Source organism: Cherax quadricarinatus, chromosome 14 (assembly GCF_038502225.1).
Source record: "Cherax quadricarinatus isolate ZL_2023a chromosome 14, ASM3850222v1, whole genome shotgun sequence".
NCBI classification, from domain to species: Eukaryota; Metazoa; Arthropoda; class Malacostraca; order Decapoda; family Parastacidae; genus Cherax; species Cherax quadricarinatus.
The window spans coordinates 17650587-17677179 of record NC_091305.1 but is presented as its reverse complement, the minus strand read 5'-3'; positions in this window follow the sequence as shown (position 1 = coordinate 17677179).

Genomic DNA, 26593 nt, shown 5'->3' with positions numbered 1-26593 from the left:
AACGTTTCCACAGTAAAGATACCCCGAGTGCTGCACAAGTCTCTAATTTATCAGTCTGTGGATTTTCTGAAGCAGTTGTTTACACTGCTCTGTAAAAACACTGAACCAGTTTACACTGCTCTGTAAAAACACTGAACCAGTTTACACTGCTCTGTAAAAACACTGAACCAGTTTACACTGCTCTGTAAAAACACTGAACCAGTTTACACTGCTCTGTAAAAACACTGAACCAGTTTACACTGCTCTGTAAAAACACTGAACCAGTTTACACTGCTCTGTAAAAACACTGAACCAGTTTACACTGCTCTGTAAAAACACTGAACCAGTTTACACTGCTCTGTAAACAAGAACCACAAGAAGGTGAGTAACACACACGTCCACCAGTTTGGTAACTTTAATGTGAAAACGTTTCGCCTGCTGAGCAGGATTATTATGACAGACTGTGGAGGTGACCACCTTCCAAGGCTGAGGGACTGATCGTCTCAAACTTCAATACTTAGGGACTGATCCCCTAATATATATCTACTATTACTGTTGCCTCATCACATTTGCCAGCATGGTTACCATAAACAACACCAACTACACCATCCTCACTTAAATCATCACTACTGTTATACAGTCACCACGATCACCATCACGATCATCATCACCGCGACAACTTCCACAGTCACTGCCACCACCATCACTAAGACCACCATCACTGCCACAATCATTGTCACCACCATCATCACTACGACCCCTCGCCCTCAAGGGTCTTTGATGCTGGTGAGGGGCTCTTGATTTAGGGAACTGAATCTGTGTTCAGTTCCCCGAATTAAGCCTGAATACCTTCCATACACCCCCCCCAGGCGCTGTATGATCCTACGGGTTTAGCTCTTCCCCTTTGATTATAATAATCACTACTACTCCTTCCACAATAACTACCACCACCCTGCCATTGTCGCTATCAAGAAAAGATTCACTTCCAGCACTACCACCACCACCATCACCCTCTACCACCATCGCCGCCACCACCACCACAATCAACACCACAATCAACACTACCACTATCACCACAATCAACACGACCACCACAATCAACACTACCACCATGACCACAATCGACACTACCACTATCGCCACCACAGTCGACACTACCACTATCGCCACCACAATCGGCACTACCACTATCGCCACCACAATCGACACTACCCCTATCGCCACCACAATCGACACTACTACTATCGCCACCACAGTCGACACTACCACCAATCGACACTACCACTATCGCCACCACAATCGACACTACCACTATCGCCACCACAATCGACACTACCACTATCGCCACCACAATCGACACTACCACTATCACCACCACAATCGACACTACCACTATCACCACCACAATCGACACTACCACTATCACCACCACAATCGACACTACCACTATCACCACCACAATCAACACTACCATCACCATAATCGACGCTGCCACAATTACACTACCACCACCACCACACAATCAACACTACCACCACCACCACAATCAACACCACCACCACAATCAACACCACCACCACCACCACGCAATCAACACTACCACCACCACCACGCAATCAACACTACCACCACCACCACGCAATCAACACGACCACCACCACCACGCAATCAACACTACCACCACCACCACCACCACGCAATCAACACTACCACCACCACCACGCAATCAACACTACCACCACCACCACGCAATCAACACTACCACCACCACCACGCAATCACCACCACCACCACCACCACCACCACCACCACCACCACGCAATCAACACTACCACCACCACACAACACTACCACCACCACACAACACTACCACCACCACACAACACTACCACCACCACACAACACTACCACCACCACACAACACTACCACCACCACACAACACTACCACCACCACACAACACTACCACCACCACACAACACTACCACCACCACCACCACCACACAATCAACACTACCACCACCACAATCAACACCACCACCACAATCAACACCACCACCACCACAATCAACACCACCACCACCACAATCAACACTACCACCACCACAATCAACACAACCACCACCACAATCAACACTACCACCACCACCACCACAATCAACACTACCACCACCACCACACAACACTACCACCACCACACAACACTACCACCACACAACACTACCACCACCACACAACACTACCACCACCACACAACACTACCACCACCACACAATCAACACTACCACCACCACCACCACCACCACCACACAACACTACCACCACCACACAACACTACCACCACCACACAGCACTACCACCACCACACAACACTACCACCACCACACAACACTACCACCACCACACAACACTACCACCACCACACAGCACTACCACCACCACACAACACTACCACCACCACACAGCACTACCACCACCACACAACACTACCACCACCACACTACCACCACCACCACCACACAATCAACACTACCACCACCACACAATCAACACTACCACCACCACACAATCAACACTACCACCACCACACAATCAACACTACCACCACCACACAATCAACACTACCACCACCACACAACACTACCACCACCACACAATCAACACTACCACCACCACACAATCAACACTACCACCACCACCACACAATCAACACTACCACCACCACCACACAATCAACACTACCACCACCACCACCACACTACCGAACCTTCACCAACCCATAAGGGTTAAAGGTTTACCTTATAAGGTATAAAAAAAAAAGATCTCGTGCTAATCTCTACTTCAAATTAAATCCCAAATCGATCGAACCTTCATTACAACTTCTATTTTCATAAAATGCAACACTTTTTCAAAAATGATCGGACAAGTTAATTACCACTCGGGGTGTGGTTCTGCAAGTTCCCCCTTGATGATAACACTTTTTGTGGTGGTAGGATCTAATGGAAGATAACATGAGATAACACGATAACACTGTGTTGCTATATTAACCAGCTCGATGTTGTCATCTTCTTCGCCGTCTTTTTCTCCTTTTTCTTTACTCTTTCTTTTACCCTCAAGGGTGGTTCCTTGACCCTGGTGAGGGGCTCTTGATCTTGGGAACTGGATCTGTGCTCTGGTTCCCTGAATTAAGCCTGAATACCTTCCACATCCCCCTCCCCACAGGCGCTGTATAATCCTACGGGTTTAGCTCTCCCCCATAATTTTAATTTATAATTTCATTTTTCTTTTTTCTTTTTCTTATTCTTTCTTCCTTTCTTTATTTCTTTATCGTGTTCTTTCTTATTCTTTTTTGTTTTCTTATTGTTCCTTTCCTCTTTTTTTTTTGTCTCGTGTGTATAATTGCGCCAAGGAATAGCGGAGGCTGGAATCTACACCCGCTAATCACAGTTCGCTCAGTGATCGATCAGCCTGTGGGTGTAAGCTGCCGTTATGGTAACATAGGCAGAATGGCCCAGCAATTTAATATAACAACAAGAAGCAACAGCAACAGCAGCTCTTGGCAACCTCAACTTGGGTAATCTAACTTTGCTGGGACGATAGTTGAAGGCTGAGGGCGATTGAGTGGGTCGACGCTGTGTCCTGATTGAATTTGGTAAAGAGATACGGGTTTGGCTTATTAAATTGAATAGGCGCAAAACCGGTCTGGGTCTTCTTGCCGAATAAGGCAGGCTAAAATTTGTGTGTTCAATTTCGCGAAAATCATTCTCAATCTAACGAAAAAAATATATTTCACTGATTATTAAATTATTGTATGCTTGTCTAAAATATATTGGATTAGGCTAAATTAAATTGCGCTTGTTAGGTTAGGGAAGTTTTCTATGGTTCTTTTGGTACTAAATTATTTACTTTTACATTATCAAAAAATGAAAAAAAATTCTTTTGAAGTATAAAAGAAAATTTTTAGAAAGGCCTTAATTTTATATATATTATAAACACGCTTCTCTAGCCTAATGTAGCGCTAAAACAGGCACTCCTCTTGTCCAGTCCGACAGTGAAAACTTCGGCTTTTTCCTCAAATTGACAGCCTGTTTCTCTCTCAATTACTTAGCTCCTGGCGCTAAATAACTCTCACTGTTAGGTAGGACGGTTGATCGAGGTTTAAAGTCGATCAGCTACACTATTCTCACCGAGGCTGCACGCATTCTGTTCACCACCAATCATGAATATTCTAATCCCTATAATATGGATTACAATAAACTCAACTTGGAGTCTCTATTAACCATCCTTCCTAACAGTGTGAGTTATTTAGCGCCAGGAGAGTTGCAGGATCTACTGCTAAGTGATTGAGAGAGAAACAGGCTGCCCATTTGAGGAAAAAGCCGAAGTTTTCCCTGTCAGACTGGACAAGAGTGCGTGTTTTCAGCGCTAGATTAGGCTGAAGAAGCGTGTTTTCACTGCCCGAGTGAACAAAACAAAGAATAACATTACAGGAGTAAGTGCTGGACACTCGCCCAGCGCCAGGTGTTACTGCTGGGTTTCTCTACTAACCTTTTTACACACACACACATACATGCGCACACGCACGCACACGCACACACACACAGGGGGCCAGTGAAGAGGCGGGGCAAGGAGCTCGGACTCGACCCCTGCAACCTCAACTAGGTGAGTACAACTAGGTGAGTACAGGGGGCCAGAGACTACAAACCTCACTCAAGGAAAAAGATCTTGGGGTGAGCATAACACCAGGCACATCAACCAAATAACTGCTGCAGCATATGGGCGCCTAGCAAACCTCAGAACAGCATTCCGACATCTTAATAAGGAATCATTCAGGACCCTGTACACCGTGTACGTTAGGCCCATATTGGAGTATGCGGCACCAGTTTGGAACCCACACCTAGCCAAGCACGTAAAGAAACTAGAGAAAGTGCGAAGGTTTGCAACAAGACTAGTCCCAGAGCTAAGAGGTATGTCCTACGAGGAGAGGTTAAGGGAAATCAACCTGACGACACCGGAGGACAGGAGAGATAGGGGGGACATGATAACGACATACAAAATACTGAGAGGAATTGACAAGGTGGACAAAGACAGGATGTTCCAGAGATTGGACACAGTAACAAGGGGACACAGTTGGAAGTTGAAGACACAGATGAATCACAGGGATGTTAGGAAGTATTTCTTCAGCCACAGAGTAGTCAGTAAGTGGAATAGTTTGGGAAACGATGTAGTGGAGGCAGGATCCATACATAGCTTTAAGCAGAGGTATGATAAAGCTCACGACTCAGGGAGAGTGACCTAGTAGCGATCAGTGAAGAGGCGGGGCCAGGAGCTCGGACTCGACCCCTGCAACCTCAACTAGGCGAGTACAACTAGGTGAGTACACACACACACACATACACACACATACACACACACACACACACACACACACACACACACACACACACACACACACACACACACACACACACACACGGTGACAGCATTAAGACAAGGGAGAAAGGGGTGGGTAGATTGCATTTTCTTGGACTGTAAGAAGGCGCTTGACAAAATTTCACGCAATAGATTAGTTTAAAAACTGGAAGACCAAGCAGGCATAACAGGGAAGGCACTACAATGGTTCAGGGAATACTTGTCAGGAAGACAACAGCGAGTCATGGTACGTGGCGAGGTGTTAAGAGTGGGTGCCTGTGACCAGCGGGGTCCCACAAGGGTCAGTCATAGGGCCAGTGCTGTTTCTGGTATTTGTGAACGACATGACGGAAGGAATAGACTCTGAAGTGTCCCTGTTTGCAGATGACGGTCGAAGACCAGGCAGAACTACAAAGGGATCTGGACAGGCTGCAGACCTGGTCCAGCAATTGGCTCATGGAGTTCAACCCCACCAAGTGCAAAATCATGAAGATTGGGGAAGGGCAAAGAAGACCACAGACGGAGTACAGTCTAGGGGGCCAGAGACTACAAACCTCTCTCAAGGAAAAAGATCTTGGGGTGAGTATAACACCAGGCACATCTCCTGAAGCGCACATCGATCAAATAACGGCTGCAGCATACGGGCGCCTAGCAAACCTCAGAACGGCATTCCGACGTCTTAATAAGGAATCGTTCAGGACCCTGTACACCGTGTACGTTAGGCCCATATTGGAGTATGCGGCACCAGTTTGGAACCCACAACTAGCCAAGCACGTAAATAAACTAGTGAAAGTGCATAGGTTTGCAACAAGACTACTCCCAAAGCTAAGGGGTATATCCTAGGAGGAGAGGTTAAGGGAAATCAACCTGACGACACTGGAGGACAGGAGAGATAGGGGGGGACATGATAACGACATACAAATTATTGAGAGGAATTGACAAGGTGGACAAAGACAGGATGTTCCAGAAATGGGACACAGTTGGAAGTTGAAGACACAGATGAATCACAGGGATGTTAGGAAGTATTTCTTCAGCCACAGAGTAGTCAGTAAGTGGAATAGTTTGGGAAGCGATGTAGTGGAGGCAGGATCCATACAAAGCTTTAAGCAGAGGTATGATAAAGCTCACGGTTCAGGGAGTGACCTAGTAGCGACCAGTGAAGAGGCAGGGCCAGGAGCTAGGACTCGACCCCTGCAACCTCAACTAGGCGAATACAACTAGGTGAGTATACACACACACGCGCACACACGCACATGCACACATGCGCACGCACATATGCACACATACACACAGAAACTGTCAACAAAATTCACAGTAAAAGTCTTTCCTTATTACAAATAATAATTACGTATCACTGAACGAAAACCTTTAAGAAGTTGCTTGAATCTCTGGCTTCGTGTTTTCTCATTTTTCTTCCTAAAACTTCTCGATTTTAGTTCGCTCATACCTCGAGAACGCCTCATCCAATCGTCTTCAAATTTTTCATCGCCTATGGTAACAGGGACCAAATTCATGAAAAACTTGTCATGTTCACTATGACAATAGTTACTGAACCCATTCCTAGCATCCTGGAATGGCTCTGATGACTAACAAAACTCTCAATGACGCATCTTTAAACGTTAAAAAATCCCTAAAAAATCAACGTCGGCGGAGAGTGACATTTATATGTGAAGGTTCGTGGTTTTTTTTTTTTTTTTTTGTAATGTGAAATTATTTCAATTAAATCAGGTTTAATGAATTTCAGTTTACTTCTGATAGTCTTAAGTATTTAGTGGCTGATGCATCTTAGTATCAGAATATTGTTTGCGTGCAGCAAAATTTCTTGATGTATTAACTATTAAAAAAAATGGAATCGTGTAAATATATGCCATAACTGGAGAATGAATCGCCTGATAGGCTTCAAATTTCCATCACGGGTGTGGTTTCCTCAACACAAGAAAGAAATTGTCCAAATCGAAATACCGCTTTTCATGCGGTACTTTGAGTGTCGCATCTGACTAGCCTCATCCCATATAAGCTGATAATTTGATAGTTCCACACCTGTGAGGCTTCAAGCGTAATGTGCTTGTGTATTTTAGGATATTGGTCTCTCTGGTGTCTCTGAATGATTTGAAATAGATGTGGTATGTGTATGTCCCAATTTACCTCTGTTAAGAAATTTAGATATTAATTTCCATGTGATGACTTGTGGAAGCCTAAATCCCTTCAAATCTTCAAAGTTAATATTTCACTGCGTTATCAACTTCTGCCACACTTTGCACTATTCTGCTGTATAGCCCTTGTGGCTTAGCGCTTCTTTTTGATTATAATAATAATAATTTGCACTATTCTAGGCGCGTGCATTGAGACACGTGGAACTGGGGCTATGAAATACTGGGATCCCTTTCTCTGATCGTGCGGCTACGGAAATGCATCAAGGTAATGGTACCTCTTGCCTCTCTTCGCAGGTCACATGGGGTTGCGAGACTTACTGGCTCAGTTAATGTGTAACAACCGTTAACGAAGGTGAGCTCAGTCATGCTGAAGTTTACCCCGATGTTTTACCTTTGTGTTTAGTTTGACATCGGTGTTAGCTTACTGCAATATGACTGCCTTGTTATATATGCAGTTTTAATATCACCATGATGTCAGTTTTTTCGTGAGAATTCATTTGTTCCCCCCACATCCCCCACGAGGCTTCATATGTGAGAAACGAGTTATTAAAAGCAGAATTTTGATAGAATGTAGGTTTAATTGGCGGGCGAAACTCTTTTCATTTCATCGCATGTTGGACAGATGAAAAAATAATAACGTTGGAAAGCTGCCCGGGGTCTCGGTGGTTTCCAAAACCGAGGTTTTGACTGGTAGCAACTTGTCGACATTGAATGCACTATATTTTTCATTCTAATTACTGTGTTTTTCATTGAATATACTAGCCTTGTTTTTCATGTTTGTTTTTTTCATTGTATTTACTATAGTTTCATTGTATGTACCATCTTAGTGAATATCTCTTGATGGGTTGTGTCCGTTTCTTTGGCTCTTTGTATATGGATTGCTCGTTATCGCTTTGTATGCACCTTTAACGGCTGCTGTCCGTCTATCTTGCTGGTTATCGCTGTGTCTAGCTTTCACTGCTTCTGTCACTCCGTCTGTCTCTAGCCTTCTGTCTTTTTATCCTCACTATTTTGTTACGCGCGCGCGCGCGTGTATATATATATATATATATATATATTAGGTAGTAGGTTGGTGGACAGCAACCACCCAGGGAGGTACTACCGTCTTGTCAAGTTCGTGCTGAACGGAAACCTGTAATTGCTTTACATGATGGTAGGATTGCTGGTGTCTTTTTCTCTCATAAACACGCGGGATACCAGATGAATCAGGCTAGTTCTACTAATACTTAGGTCATACTACACATGCATGTACATATATATATATATATATATATATATATATATATATATATATATATATATATATATATATATATATATATATATATATATATATATATATATATATGCAATAAGATCACAGTAAACAGGTGATTTCAGAATATGCAAAACAACCACTCTGAAAGAATACAGAAATTCCAAGCGCTTTCGTGACTACTCACATTATCAAGGAACTATGAAAGTAAAGCATCCAAGGAAGCTATATAAGGGGTCTGGTCGGCACCTCACTATCAGATCCCACAACGGTTTAAACACCTGACGCGCGGCGAGCCAACTTGGAAAGGTCCTTGGCACAACTCACCCCACAAACTATTCTACCCAAGAAATAAGAAATTTTAAAGATTATTTGTCCAGTGTATTATTAAATTCTTCCCAAATTCTATTAATTATAAATGGATCTAATTTATATAAACCAAAGGAAATATTCATATTATTGTCAAAACTGCTTTTTATGAAACAAGATTCAATTATATTCCTGTCGACCATGGACTTGCTTGATACTACTTTCTCAACTTTTTGAAAATCAATTGGATGGTTAAAATCTCTTACATGAATAAATAGAGCATTGGAATCTTGTCCAGTTCTAATGCTATATTTATGTTGTTTTAATCTTAGTTCGAGATTTTTACCAGTTTGACCGTAATAAACTTTATCGCAAATTTTACAAGGAATCTTATAGACACATCCATCAGCATTTTGGGGGGAATTCTTTATCAAAAGTTTTTTTACTGTATCGAGATTTTTGAATACAACTTTAATATTAAAAGTCTTAAGAGAAGGCATATCAACCAAGTTTTCATGGTAAGGGAGAACCAACATATTTTTATTTGAATAAGGCTGGTTGTCCCTTTTTGGATTGTAAAAAGTATTTCTAGCAACTTTAAAAGATTTATCAATTACATTTCTTGGGTATTTTAAATCATTACCTATTTCATAAATTTTGGATATTTCCTCATCTATGAACTCAGGACTACAAATTCGTAAAGCTCTCAGAAACATTGATGAGAAAACAGACAGTTTGACTCTATCTTGATGCGAGGAATAATAGTGGACATAGGAACAGTTATTAGTAGGTTTTCTGTAAATTTTAAATTTGAATTCATTATTACCCTTAATAATTAAAACATCTAGAAAAGGCAATGAGTTATTTTCTTCAAACTCAACAGTAAAGTTTATTGAATGGGCTAAGCTATTTAATTTTCCAAGGAAATGGTGTATATCTACATTTTTGGGCATAAGACACAAAATATCATCAACATATCTGAACCATTTAGCTCTATTAGGGAGGATTGTCCCCTCAAGGAAGGCTCCTTGATGTTGGTGAGGGGCTCTTGATTTAGGGAATTGGATCTGTGCTCCAGTTCCCCGAATTAAGCCTGAATGCCTTCCACCACCCCCCCCCCCCAGGCGCTGTATAATCCTCCGGGTTTAGCGCTTCCCCCTTGATTATAATAATAATAATAGGGAGGATTGTGTTAAGTAACCTTGTTTCAAAAAATTCCATGTATAGGTTACTAAGAACAGGTGAAAGAGGATTTCCCATTGCCATACCAAACTTCTGAGTGTAAAATTTATCATTAAATACAAATTTTGCATCAACAATGCAAAGTTTAATAAGTTTAATGATAGTAGGAACTGGCAATGGTAAATCATAGTTAACGAGTTCTTCAGATAAGAAACTTAATAAATCATCAACAGGAACTTTCGTAAACAAGGAAGTAACATCAAAACTAACCATGTTAAAATCATTTAGGTCAGTCAAGGAGCTTAATTTATCAACCAAGTCTATGTTGTTTTTAACATTAAAGTTAGAAATTTTGCCAACAATAGGGCTCAAAATATCAACAAGCCATTTGGATAATTTATATGAAACTGACCCTATGGAGCTAATAATTGGTCTGACTGGATTCCCTGGTTTGTGTGTTTTTATTAGTCCATACATGTAAGGCAAAGATGGATTAGTGGAAGTAAATTGTTTGACTAATTCATCTTTGCCTTTCAGTAGAAGTTTTATTGTTTTATTGAAATTGCTGTTAACGGTTTCTAGGGGATTTTTCCTAAGTTTAGAATAGGTTTCAGTATCATCTAAGAGATTATTCATTTTTTCTTGGTAATCATTTTCTTTCATAATTACTATTGCATTTATTTTGTCTGCTTTAGTAAGGCGCAAATTTTTATTGTTATTAAGTGTATCATAAGACTTAAAGAATCTTTGAGGGCAATTGGGAATGTTTGGTTTTAACATAGAGCTAGTCAGACCAATTATTAGCTCCATAGGGTCAGTTTCATATAAATTATCCAAATGGCTTGTTGATATTTTGAGCCCTATTGTTGGCAAAATTTCTAACTTTAATGTTAAAAACAACATAGACTTGGTTGATAAATTAAGCTCCTTGACTGACCTAAATGATTTTAACATGGTTAGTTTTGATGTTACTTCCTTGTTTACGAAAGTTCCTGTTGATGATTTATTAAGTTTCTTATCTGAAGAACTCGTTAACTATGATTTACCATTGCCAGTTCCTACTATCATTAAACTTATTAAACTTTGCATTGTTGATGCAAAATTTGTATTTAATGATAAATTTTACACTCAGAAGTTTGGTATGGCAATGGGAAATCCTCTTTCACCTGTTCTTAGTAACCTATACATGGAATTTTTTGAAACAAGGTTACTTAACACAATCCTCCCTAATAGAGCTAAATGGTTCAGATATGTTGATGATATTTTGTGTCTTATGCCCAAAAATGTAGATATACACCATTTCCTTGGAAAATTAAATAGCTTAGCCCATTCAATAAACTTTACTGTTGAGTTTGAAGAAAATAACTCATTGCCTTTTCTAGATGTTTTAATTATTAAGGGTAATAATGAATTCAAATTTAAAATTTACAGAAAACCTACTAATAACTGTTCCTATGTCCACTATTATTCCTCGCATCAAGATAGTCAAACTGTCTGTTTTCTCATCAATGTTTCTGAGAGCTTTACGAATTTGTAGTCCTGAGTTCATAGATGAGGAAATATCCAAAATTTATGAAATAGGTAATGATTTAAAATACCCAAGAAATGTAATTGATAAATCTTTTAAAGTTGCCAGAAATACTTTTTACAATCCAAAAAGGGACAACCAGCCTTATTCAAATAAAAATATGTTGGTTCTCCCTTACCATGAAAACTTGGTTGATATGCCTTCTCTTCTTACGACTTTTAATATTAAAGTTGTATTCAAAAATCTCGATACAGTAAAAAAACTTTTGATAAAGAATTCCCCCCAAAATGCTGATGGATGTGTCTATAAGATTCCTTGTAAAATTTGCGATAAAGTTTATTACGGTCAAACTGGTAAAAATCTCGAACTAAGATTAAAACAACATAAATATAGCATTAGAACTGGACAAGATTCCAATGCTCTATTTATTCATGTAAGAGATTTTAACCATCCAATTGATTTTCAAAAAGTTGAGAAAGTAGTATCAAGCAAGTCCATGGTCGACAGGAATATAATTGAATCTTGTTTCATAAAAAGCAGTTTTGACAATAATATGAATATTTCCTTTGGTTTATATAAATTAGATCCATTTATAATTAATAGAATTTGGGAAGAATTTAATAATACACTGGACAAATAATCTTTAAAATTTCTTATTTCTTGGGTAGAATAGTTTGTGGGGTGAGTTGTGCCAAGGACCTTTCCAAGTTGGCTCGCCGCGCGTCACGTGTTTAAACCGTTGTGGGATCTGATAGTGAGGTGCCGACCAGACCCCTTATATAGCTTCCTTGGATGCTTTACTTTCATAGTTCCTTGATAATGTGAGTAGTCACGAAAGCGCTTGGAATTTCTCTATTCTTTCAGAGTGGTTGTTTTGCGCATATATATATATATATATATATATATATATATATATACACACACACATCTGGGTTTTCTTCTATCTTAAAAGTTCTTGTTCTTTGTTTCCTCTTATCTCCATGGGGAAGTAGGACAAAATTCATCCTCCCTAAGCCATCCATTGGCCATCTTTTTTTTTTTCTTCTTTGTATTCCTTTCCATTTGTGTACCTCTTTGCTACCCCTGTCTCAGTCTCGCTTCATTCTTAACCTCATAAAGTACATGACTAGTGAGAGATTCTGAACAGATGTACGCATTTCTCAGACGCTGGTGACACTACAGTGATACAACGCTTCGTTCTACTCTACGTTTGCAGTTACTGTTTAGTGATATTCTGTTTTTCTTTTCTTTCACAGGATGTAAATCCTACCCATTTATCGGGTTACCTGAAAAAAAAAAATCCGTCTAATGAGGCGCTTGTTTCTTTTCAAGATGACAAACATGCCATCTACACCAGCAGTTACTAGATAGAATATTCTCCCTGTTAGGTCCGTGTAGCCATGCACATGGGATATACAAGGAATATCAGTCTCACAGTACGAGAACCAGACGCTAAGGTCCACATATAGTCTGCTAGTATATGTGATGTATATATGATGGTCGGGGGTTGTAAAAAGGCTGATATTCATAAGGCTGGACTGAAGAAGAGTTTATAATACTGACAGACAGCCAGAGAGGCAGGGAAAAAATGGAAATATGCGTGGAAACAGACGGATGAAAGACGAGAAAATTCTTTAAAAATAACCGAATAGTATAAAGAAGAGAGGACAGGCAACAGGACAATATGAGAAGTGGAGAGGGGAAAACAGTAACATAGAGGTACTATGTTAAACACAAAAGAATTCCTGGAAGGACATATCAGAATTGCGTTTCGTATTCGGCCACAAGCCAACAATATGAGTCCTTATACCTTTCCTGCAGCGAGACAACTCGTAATGTCTCTCCTTGTTTACGATCTCGTTCACCATCTCTCGCTGACTGCCTTACCTTCTTCCCTTGTTACATATTGCAACACTAGATCCGGGTTGCAGAGTGTCTTTCCTCGTTTTTTCTGAGTATATGACCTTATATCAGGCGTCTTATGGCTTATTCTCTCTCTATAGAGGGATATAGAGCAGAATGTAGGTTTGTGATGTGTGTTTGTGGGGAGGGGGGAATGGATGTGTGTGTGTAGGTGTATTTACCCACATTGTCCCATTTCTTTATTACTGTTTAAACACACACACACACACACACACACACACACACACACACACACACACACACACACACACACACACACACACACACACACACACAGAGGGCGAGAAGTTTACGGTTCCAAACTAATATTATGAAAGAAGCCAATGAAATAGTGCCAGTTGTTTGAAAACTAATGAAATCAAAATAGACAATCAAATCTAGCTCTGAGATTCTGCCTGAGCACACAAATGCGACACCCGTCGCTGACGACACCTTTACTCTCCAGTGGCGACGACACTGAAACTCTCCCAGCAAAGACGAGTAAACAGAAGTTTCACGAATAACCTTACGAGTATGAGAACTTTCAGGAGTCGTTAGTGCTAAGTGATAGTCACACTGATGTATATATGAAGGAAGGAAGGAAGGAAGGAGAGTCGAATAAAAGAAAACAGACGTGGTATTATGAGAACGACAGTGTATGAGAAACGAGAAAAGCAGAGACGGTTAACAAGGCTATCAGAAAGATGGAGTAGTCCGTAATGAAGAAGCTGCAGAAGAGACTAGAATATATTTCAGAGAATTGAAGGCATAGACGAGTGTGGAGGACAGGACGAGAGGAACGGAAGTTGGATAATGGATATACGATAAGGAATGATGGAGAACGCTGCAGTTGAGGTGGAAGAGAAGAATATTTAAATCTGTGTTGCTTCGCAGTTCATCTGTAACTTTGGTCAAGAAAAATTCTGGCGTCGTTGCGGCCTTTCCTGGATCACTGTTAAGTCGCAAGTACTTGATGATGGTCCACCATTGACAGAAACGTTTCAACGTGCTCAAGCTCAGACTGGACCCTCTTGGTAATGACACTGAAAACACAGCAACTCTAGGGCCAGCATGTACTCATACAAGAAGCACGAGTGCAATTAACGTAGTGTATGTAAGGACGAACTCGCCTAATACAAAAATATGCATATATATATATATTATATATATATATATATTATATATATATATTATATATATATATATATATATATATATATATATATTATATATATATATATTTTTTTTTTTATCACACTGGCCGATTCCCACCAAGGCAGGGTGGCCCGAAAAAGAAAAACTTTCACCATCATTCACTCCATCACTGTCTTGCCAGAAGGGTGCTTTACACTACAGTTTTTAAACTGCAACATTAACACCCCTCCTTCAGAGTGCAGGCACTGTACTTCCCATCTCCAGGACTCAAGTCCGGCCTGCCGGTTTCCCTGAATCCCTTCATAAATGTTACTTTGCTCACACTCCAACAGCACGTCAAGTATTAAAAACCATTTGTCTCCATTCACTCCTATCAAACACGCTCACGCATGCCTGCTGGAAGTCCAAGCCCCTCGCACACAAAACCTCCTTTACCCCCTCCCTCCAACCCTTCCTAGGCCGACCCCTACCCCGCCTTCCTTCCACTACAGACTGATACACTCTTGAAGTCATTCTGTTTCGCTCCATTCTCTCTACATGTCCGAACCACCTCAACAACCCTTCCTCAGCCCTCTGGACAACAGTTTTGGTAATCCCGCACCTCCTCCTAACTTCCAAACTACGAATTCTCTGCATTATATTCACACCACACATTGCCCTCAGACATGACATCTCCACTGCCTCCAGCCTTCTCCTCGCTGCAACATTCATCACCCACGCTTCACACCCATATAAGAGCGTTGGTAAAACTATACTCTCATACATTCCCCTCTTTGCCTCCAAGGACAAAGTTCTTTGTCTCCACAGACTCCTAAGTGCACCACTCACTCTTTTTCCCTCATCAATTCTATGATTCACCTCATCTTTCATAGACCCATCCGCTGACACGTCCACTCCCAAATATCTGAATACGTTCACCTCCTCCATACTCTCTCCCTCCAATCTGATATTCAATCTTTCATCACCTAATCTTTTTGTTATCCTCATAACCTTACTCTTTCCTGTATATATATATATATATATATATATATATATATATATATATATATATATATATATATATATATATATATATATATATATATATATATATATATATATATTATTATATATAATATATAAGTAACTTGTATACAACTTACAATCTACTCCCCCCCAAAAAAAACTACCACTTCTGTTCACATTAGCTCACTAGCACACTACTAATGAATTAAAATATATAAACTGGGAGGCTTTATGACCCCCCCCCCCCTTCCTTCCTGCCGGCTACTTAGCCTCGTTAAATTATTAAATGCTCTCCAAAACACTGGCCCTCGCACACACTCGGGCTTTACAAATAAATGAAAGCACCAAAAAATAGAATACACAAAAAAAAAAAAATAAATACCGAATACCACCTACCCAAGACCGTTACATCCCGCCGCCTCTGCTGTGCGTAACCTACTGCCTAAACACACCTCATCTCCTGTCCTGGCCACTCTGCCTGTGACAGGAATAAAACTCGTCCACTTTCAGGGAATAATACATGTCTGCTTTCAGTATACTACACGGAAAATGACATTATATATGGAGCGTTATTTTGTATAAATTTCTTAATACAGTACTCCGTAATATCCACGACGAACCGAAACGTGCCAACAATGGTCCACGACGACCCGAAACTTCTCGAAAATGATTCATAACGAATGGAAACATCTTGATAATTGCCCGGAATGGACTGAAACTTCGCCCTAGGTTTTGAACACTTGACATTTGAAGCCATTGGGCGAAAAAGATCTCAGTTCATGGCAAAAGTGAAAGCGGAGAAGGACAGAACCACGGCAACAAGCACACACTGACCTAAATCCAGACACCCTGCAATGAAATCAAGAGCTAAGTATGTCCTAGGTACACTAGGAAAGAATGACGCTAAAGCTGGACACTGGTGGGTAAAGGGAGAAATTAAAGTCTAAGACACAAGGTTGATATAAGGAATTTCACTTGGGACTTGTACGGGTTATCGCTCGCAGCTCCAGTGCCACACAACACATTTGAGAAAACTGAATCGTTCTTCTGTGAATGAACGTTTTATTTTAGAGTGGAACTACGTGACTCACGAAATCTAAATAACCAGCGAACGGTTTGGTGGGGTCTGAAGCAATGGCAAGTTTTTACTACTTGCCATGGGTTCAAATCCCACCCGTTCTGTGGTTTGGAGCTATTTGTTGACAGCCTGTTGGTTCCGTGGGGGTCGTACCTAGCCCTCGGCAAGGGCATGTACATGGCTTACTGGTTGCTGGACTGAAAAGTCAGGCTACTGGTGCTAGCAGCATGCACGCTATCTAAGAGTCGTATGCAGGAAGTACTACTGTTTAGATGTTTTATATAAGTACCAGAAGGAGCTAAGTAGTGTGTGTGTGTGTGTGTGTGTGTGTGTGTGTGTGTGTGTGTGTGTGTATTCATCTATATGTAGTTGCTGGGGTAATAGAATTGTAGCTCCTGGCCCAGTCTCTCAACCTCCCCCCTCACTCACACACACACACACACACACACACACACACACACACACACCGAGGATGGGTGGGGGGGGGCCTGTTCACCCTCGTATACTTTACTGATAATCGAGTTTTCTCGGGTATCGAAAATCGGTGTGCAATCCCGGCTGTTTAATCTTGTTTCAAAATTATGTTGAGACTGAGCAAATGAGCTGCAATAAATTAAATCAGGATTTCATTACGCGATTAATTATAATTTTATTGATTGCTTAAAGCAGGAGAATGGTAATGAATATCCAGTTGTTCAGTTTAATGTAGTTACTCTCGGAGTTGTGTAACTATTCACTCTGAAAAACTTCATTGCTTGTTTGAATTTATAAATGAATTAATGTTTTATCTGATTTTTATCAGATTATTTATTAGGTTTGCTTCTCGAGTTATTTATAGAGGTGATATAGTTTCCTTCGATAGAATAAATTTGTAATAAACTCTTGAAACAGCCGAGTTGTGGTTGGTATGTACTCACCTAGTTGAGGTTGTGTGTGCGCGCCTGTGCTCACCTATTTGTAGTTGCAGGGGACGAGACTCAGCTCCTGGCCCCGACTCTTCATTAAGCGCTATTAGGTTTTCTCTTTGCTCCATGAGCTTTATCATACCTCGTCTTAAAACTATGTATGGTTCCTGCCTCCACTACACTAAAGGACCACAATGGAAATAAGTCACTCTGACTTTTTGGGTTATCCCAGGTACTTTACACATATGCTGCTATGTATGATAATTCTGTGTAACTGTATTTGTGTATACCTGAATAAACTTGTCAGACTATTCCACTTCCTAACAACTCTGTGGCTGAAGAAATAATTCCTAACATCCCTTTGACTCATCTGAGTCTTCAGCTTCCAATTGTGACCCCTTGTTTCCGTGTCTCCTCTCTGGAACATTCTGTCTCTGTCCACCTTGTCTCTTCCACGCAGTATTTTGTATGTCGTTATCATGTCTCCCCTGACCCTCCTGTCCTCCAGTGTCGTCAGGCCGATTTCCCTTAAGCTTTCTTCATAAGACATTCCCCTTAGCTCTGAAACAAGCCTTGTTGCAAACCTTTGCACTTTCTCTAATTTCTTGACGTGTTTGACCAGGTGTGGGTTCCAAACTGGTGCTGCGTACTCCAGTATGGGCCTGACATACACAGTGTATAAAGTCTTGAACGATTCCTTACTGAGGTACTGGAACGCTATACTCAGGTTTGCCGGGCGCCTATATGCCGCAGCAGTTACCTGGTTAATGTGTCCTTCTGGCGATGTACTCGGTATTATACTCACTCGTAGATCTTTCTCCTTGAGTGAGGTTTGCAGTCTTTGGCCACCTAGCCTATACTTTGTCTGCGGTCTTCTTTGTCCTTCTCCGATCTTCATTACGTTGCATTTGGTGGGGTTAATTAAATTCTAGGAGCCAGTTGCTGGACCACGCATCTAGCCTGTCCAGGTCTCTTAGTAGACCTGTCTGGTCCGCATCTGACTTAATTCTGCTCATTAATTTCACATCTGCAAACAGGGACACTTCTGAGTCTATCCCTTCCGTTATGTCGTTCACATATACCAAGAATAGCACTGGTCCCAGGACTAGCCCTTGTGGGACCCCGCTCGTCACTGGCGCCCACTGTGATACCTCATCACGGACCTTGACTCGCTGTTGCCTCCCTGTTAGGTTTTCTCTGATCCATTGCAGTGCCCTTCCTGTTATGTGCCTGATTATCTAGCTTCTGTGAGGAACTTTGTCGAAGGCCTTCTTGCAGTCCAAGAAAATGCAATCAACCCACCCCTCCCTCTCATTTCTTACTCAGTTACCTTGTCATAAAACTCTAGTAGGTTAGTGACACAGGATTTGCCTTCCATGAATCCGTTCCAGGTGCTCCACCACTCTCCTTGATAATTTTCTCCAAGACTTTGCATACTATACACGTCAGTGACACTGGTCTCTAATTCAGTACTTCATTTCTGTCTCCTTTCTTAAAGATGGGGACTACGTTAGCCTTCTTCCATACTTCAGGTAGTTGCCCAGTTTCAAGGGAAGTGTTGAAGATTTTGGTTAGTGGCACACATAGTGTCCCTGCTCCCTCTCTAAGGACCCACGGAGAGGTGTTGTCCGGTTCCACCGCCTATGAGGTATCAAGGTCACTTAGGAGCTTCTCCACCTCCTCCTCAGTTGTGTGTAATTCATCCAACACTTGTTGGTATATCCCTTGTTGGTGTACCCCACTGTTTTGTCTTCCCAGTGTCCCTTCAGCCTCCACTGTAAATACTTCCTGAAATCTCATGTTGAGCTCTGTGTGTGTGTGTGTGTGTGTGTGTGTGTGTGTGTGTGTGTGTGTGTGTGTGTGTGTGTGTGTGTGTGTGTGTACTCACCTAGTTGTACTCACCTAGTTGAGGTTGCGGGGGTCGAGTCCGAGCTCCTGGCCCCGCCTCTTCACTGATCGCTACTAGGTCACTCTCCCTGAGCCGTGAGCTTTATCATACCTCTGCTTAAAGCTATGTATCGATCCTGCCTCCACTACATCGCTCCCCAAACTATTCCACTTACTGACTACTCTGTGGCTGAAGAAATACTTCCTAACATCCCTGTGATTCATCTGTGTCTTCAGCTTCCAACTGTGTCCCCTTGTTACTGTGTCCAATCTCTGGAACATCCTGTCTTTGTCCACCTTGTCAATTCCTCTCAGTATTTTGTATGTCGTTATCATGTCCCCCCTATCTCTCCTGTCCTCCAGTGTCGTCAGGTTGATTTCCCTTAACCTCTCCTCGTAGGACATACCTCTTAGCTCTGGGACTAGTCTTGTTGCAAACCTTTGCACTTTCTCTAGTTTCTTTACGTGCTTGGCTAGGTGTGGGTTCCAAACTGGTGCCGCATACTCCAATATGGGCCTAACATACACGGTGTACAGGGTCCTGAATGATTCCTTAAGATGTCGGAATGCTGTTCTGAGGTTTGCTAGGCGCCCATATGCTGCAGCAGTTATTTGGTTGATGTGCGCTTCAGGAGATGTGCCTGGTGTTATACTCACCCCAAGATCTTTTTCCTTGAGTGAGGTTTGTAGTCTCTGACCCCCTAGACTGTACTCCGTCTGCGGCCTTCTTTGCCCTTCCCCAATCTTCATGACTTCGCACTTGGTGGGATTGAACTCCAGGAGCCAATTGCTGGACCAGGTCTGCAGCCTGTCCAGATCCCTTTGTAGTTTTGCCTGGTCTTCGATCAAGTGTATTCTTCTCATCAACTTCACGTCATCTGCAAACAGGGACACCTCAGAGTCTATTCCTTCCGTCATGTCGTTCACAAATACCAGAAACAGCACTGGTCCTAGGACTGACCCCTGCGGGACCCCGCTGGTCACAGGTGCCCACTCTGACACCTCGCCACGTACCATGACTCGCTGCTGTCTTCCTGACAAGTATTCCCTGATCCATTGTAGTGCCTTCCCTGTTATCCCTGCTTGGTCCTCCAGTTTTTGCACCAATCTCTTGTGTGGAACTGTGTCAAACGCCTTCTTGCAGTCCAAGAAAATGCAATCCACCCACCCCTCTCTCTCTTGTCTTACTGCTGTCACCATGTCATAGAACTCCAGTAGGTTTGTGACACAGGATTTCCCGTCCCTGAAACCATGTTGGCTGCTGTTGATGAGATCATTCCTTTCTAGGTGTTCCACCACTCTTCTCCTGATAATCTTCTCCATGATTTTGCATACTATACATGTCAGTGACACTGGTCTGTAGTTTAATGCTTCATGTCTGTCTCCTTTTTTAAAGATTGGGACTACATTTGCTGTCTTCCATGCCTCAGGCAATCTCCCTGTTTCGATAGATGTATTGAATATTGTTAGGGGTACACATAGCGCCTCTGCTCCCTCTCTCAATACCCATGGGGAGATGTTATCTGGCCCCATTGCCTTTGAGGTATCTAGCTCACTCAGAAGCCTCTTCACTTCTTCTGTGTGTGTGTGTGTGTGTGTGTGTGTGTGTGTGTGTGTGTGTGTGTGTGTGTGTGTGTGTGTGTGTGTGTGTGAATCTAATAGGCGAAACTCCCTTAGAAATTATTTTTTTCCAAAAAATAGTCTTAATGATTGATAGATGTATTTTTTCCATGGACAGTAATATGAAAAAAAAAATTGGACCATACCTAACTTAGAAATCTCACCTAACTTAAACAAGCGTATATTTTTTTTTTTAGATACAACATACGTCAGTTTAAATTTGTTTAATATTACTTAAAATCGATAATTTCTTCGTTATGTTCAAATTGATTTCCGTCGATTTATGACAACAAATTTTGAATCTGTTAATTCGGCAAAGCATTCCTGCTGAATATGTCATTAATATCCCTGAAGAGAAATTTATTTGCTCAAGATATAGGTTTCCGTTACATTTTCCACAGTTAGGACGTTAAAAATAAAATGCTAGGCTGGAGGCACATAGCGATGTCTTGCGAGCTAATACAAGCCACTCGTTCCTCGAGATGTAACTCTCCTGTGTTTTAATTTAGCGATTCTTTATAGCGAAGCGGAGAACCAAGTTTTCGTAAAAGAATGAGGAGGAACCCACCGTCTTTTTCCATTCAACGAGGCCGGAATTCTAGTGAACAAGTGAAAAAGGAAATGCTTTCATGTCAAAACAGAAAGATTCCCCCGCAGGGCAGCTCGGGTCCTGGGCGAAGCCCTGTCCTGGCTTCCTGTGTGAGAGAGAGAGAGAGAGAGAGAGAGAGAGAGAGAGAGAGAGACTGGGGGGTGAGAGAGGATGGGTCCGCAGCTCTAGACTCGAGAGGGACAGAAATAGTTTTGAGGAAATGAAATACAGCTCTGTTAACTTGTAATCAACGTTGCATTTAAAGACAACTATACATAAATGAAATCTTCATTTGTATTTTTTTTTTTTTTTTTTGTAAAATGCTGGAAAATTGTCTTCCTGACGTTAATAATTGAATTATTAAAAACTTTTTACGATAATTTCCACAGTTCCGTACAAAGAAGTCAAGAAATAATTTTTCATTCGCTGGTTCTCGTTTTAATGGCTTGTCCGTAAAAAAAAAAATATATTGTGTACGCGAATTTTGTTATTTGTGAGCCAGCTGTTCCAATAAGTCACTTTACATTGTGGAATATATTTATTTGTTGAGAAGGAACGATCCAAAGAAAGTCAGATAATAAATGACCAATGATGAGACAAATTTATTATAATTATTATCATTGGGTTAAATAGCGCATAGATAATGGGAGGCAATCAGATTTGATACTAGGAATTGGAAGGAAGCTCCGGTTAATGGGATCAAGAGTCACCAGCATCTCTCACCCTTGAAAGGTGACTGTGGCTGTCTGTCTCTTGAGGTATTATAGCTGTCTTCTGTGTACGAAGCTAGACAAGGTCGTCTGCCTTGTTCTGAAGTAATGTGGTAAGACAGGTTTTCCATGAGTGTGTGTGACATACTCGAGGTTAGAGCTTACTTGTAATTCGTTCAGAATGTTGTTACCCTCTGATGCAGAGCAAGTGCGAGGTGTTCCCGACGCTGCTTAGCTTCTTGGCTTCACTACTGTGCAAACTAACAAGGGTACTTTATAGTTTTGGTTAAACTTTTTATTATCAACATCATTGTTAGTGCTAAGTCTCTAACAGTCATTCCTTCACCAGCCTATTAGTATTGTCATGCTCTCTAGATCATATACTCAGTGTTTTTTTTTTCCATAAGAAAATCATTTATACCTGCCCCAGGCAAACTGAACTAAATGTTGTTAATTGGCGTACCTCAAGGCTGTCGGTATTCCTCATAAATTAGTGCGTGCTATCATTTCCTTAAGCCTGAGATTTAGGGTTGTTAATGAGCTTCTTAGACATTCCTTGACAAGAGACTAAGACACTTGCTGCGTGCTACCACGTAATGAGTTCAATAATAAATTCAATGGTTCATGTCCTAGACGAAGCCAGAAACTACTTGTGCTTTCCGAAGCGACAAAAGGCTAAGGTGCCATACCAGGCGAAAGTACAAGCAAATGACTTGTAGTGGGAAGTTCCAACGGGAGATCAATTGCAGAGACCTTTTTCAGAAACCCTATTGCTAGTCACTCAGTAGCAAGTGATAGCAAAAAGTACTGCTATTTGTTGAGAGACTGATGAAATTGCCAGTTAAATTGGTCTGTAGTTGCTGCCACCACCCAGCTCTACTTATTTTTTAGAAACGTGAATACATTTCCCTGCATTTTTCCTATTTAGAGTTAGTAGAAGTGAGTGAAAGATAATACTAGCTGGTTAGTCAAAAAAAATTGTTCGAAAGTATGTAAACAAAATCAAATGGCAGCAGGTCTCCTGCTCCAGAAAAGGCCTTTGTGTTTATGAAAGGCTTTATTCCAATTTCAATTTATTACGCGTCAAGACGTTGATTTTAATAATGAGGTGACTTGCTCAATGGTGTCTTCAGGGAAGAGCGACCACAAGCAGCCACTGGAGCGCTCTGCTGTGGACACCAGTATCTGCTGACACAGATGGAAGTGTCAACAGCAGCAGATAACCTTGAGGGTTGCGGCAGCAGCGACGGTGTTGAGTCGATGGTTCGGTCATTCAAGACTAAGAAAAGAGAGCAACAAAAGTAACAGAAAAAGTATTAAACCATTGTAATACTACTTAGACAATATATTCATGTTTACCATTAGACTAGGAAAATATACTTTTTTCGTTATACCATAGAGGCGTATCTACATTGTAATATTATGTTTTATTGTGTATCTATAATATTAACATCACTGTTGCGTGTTATATTTGGGAAATATTAAAGTTTTTTCTCATTCTTCTCCTGTCATGTATGAATAAATTCATTTCTTCTACAAAGGCTTCATAAGAGAAATGTCTAATGATGTACATCTATGATCGTAGCACTGCCTTGGACACCCTCAGAGTGTTAACAGCCTTATTCAAATATGGTGATTAAAACTATATGTAATATAAAATACGAGGCACCCTCAAATTACACAGTGAGCATGAATTTTTGGTCAGATCTCGGATAAACTTCCAGTAAAGCTTAAGATTTTTTTAAACCGTATTAATAAGGACTATAGATTGAGCTCCCACTCTATTCTACATGATAGCTACATAGTTGGGACAGGCCAGGTGTATTTCCGTACACTACTGAAGATTAATTTCAAACCTGAGGTACTGTGCTCAGCAGAAGCGTATCTTGAACATGGTTAGTAATAGACAACTTGCATTATTTCTTCTGGCAGTCTCTTCCAGGTTTAGAATCATTTTCTTGGAATAGTTGCTGGACACACTCGAACACGAGGAACAGGAAAGAACTTATCTCTGGTAAAATGACTGTTCTGTTGCAGCTCTTAAGGGACAATCTTAAGACAGTATTTGAGTTGCAGTTCATGGTTTTTGATGTTGAGAGAGCAGTGGGAGATGCTAAAACATGTGAATGAGGATGTGTAAGGTCCTAATAACTGCAAAAGTGGATTAACTTAGCGTAGTGGGGGGGGGGGGGATTCTTTGGGTTGTGCTAGTGGGATGGTCTCCCAAGTACAATCCATCACCCAAGAGCCTAGTTTTTCCTTGGACTGAAACGACGATGTTCTTTTCACATTCCTCATCATTCCAGAGCAGCTGTATTACCTCGATGGTTGTAGCTTTTTTTTTCTTTAATAAAACCAGTACGGATTTGTTGTGTGATCATTAGTCGGAAGTTTTTTTGATAGTGTTTATCCCCAGGCACATGCACTGTGAAGGCTTACTCAGCCCTGTAACAACTTCAGTCAGTATTACTAAGGCTGGCGGCTCCTCAGGAAAATTAATGTATAGAAAAAGAATAAAAACTGACAAACATAAACACTTTATTATTTAGAAAATATAAAATATAAAACTTAAATATGAAGTATTAATCCTACATTAAAGAAAATGAAAAATGAAAAATATAAATGATAACTGAATTCAACGCTAATATAAATGTATATAAAACGTGGGTGTCTGGTGTTGGTGACACTGCGTGTTGTTGAAATCGTAGCCGTTGCTGATAGGGGGGGGGGTCGCAGGTGTTGATGACAACCCACCGGCTCGTTCTTCACAGATTTTCTAGCTTTCAATAATCCTTCCAGATGACAGGAAAGCAGGTTTTCTCCCCTGCAATGATGAGGGGTTATATCCTGCTACTTGCATACACAAACAGGTAAGTGGATAAAAATTCGGGACATCTCAGAACGTTAGTCCGTCTCCTTCAATTCTACTCGTTGATTGGCAGGTGACCCTCTCTGTCATCCAAGCTGGAAAGATAGACAGGTTACCCACTGCTTAAGAAATCACTCTCCATGATAAGTTCAATACCTAAAAGATGTGGTGATTATTACAACACTCAACTTAGAGCAAAACTGAAAGGACTAAGTTTATTATTGGTCAAAAGTGAAGCTTTCAACCAATAAATCCACTAGAATACAAGGCAGGCATGTACTTACAGTAGTGCTGGGAGCTGTGAGTCTAGTGATTACTGTTTGCACCGGAGCCCCACACGTCACCTTTCGGGGGGGGGGGAAGGAGGAGGGGAAGGGATAGCGGGAGCTAGACTGACCCTACCTTAACAAGCAGCCGGCAATGAAACTATTGTTACTATATCGCTACTCCTATCTATTGAACTTTTCCCTCACATGCACCCTACGTGAGACGTGGTCTAGTGAGTGAGAAATATAATGCGAGAAGTGAGATACAGATTTTGAAAAATTTATAACTGTTCTTTATTCTTTCTTTGACTTGTGCAGAATATAAGTATTGAACTTCAATCTGTTGTTTAAACTTCCTTCCATTGAAGAAGCAGTGAAATGTTGAACGGCAGTGCAAGCATTCTTGTACTCCCAGTCTTGTTGATCAAGCACTTCAACTAGTTCACTGGACTGGTGAGGATAGAGAAGGATCACAGACTAATAACTCAAACAGTAATTATCTTCAACTTTAGCTTTTTATGAGAGTATTGTCACTCTGCCATGCAGTAGTGCATGGTGGTTCTCTGGTGATGTGTTTAGCGTGTTATAACCTACGTCAGCTCAAAATGAAGGAAATCGATAAAGTTCACACTCCCTCTCCCCTCCCTCTCTCCTAACCTCTTTTCACTTTCTCCCTATCCCCCCTTGAACTCTCTCCTTGTCTCCCTTTCGCACTCCTGTTTCCCTTTCACACATTTCTTCGCCTCTCTCTCGAGTCACTTTCTCTGGTTTCCTTTCTCATTCTGTCTTC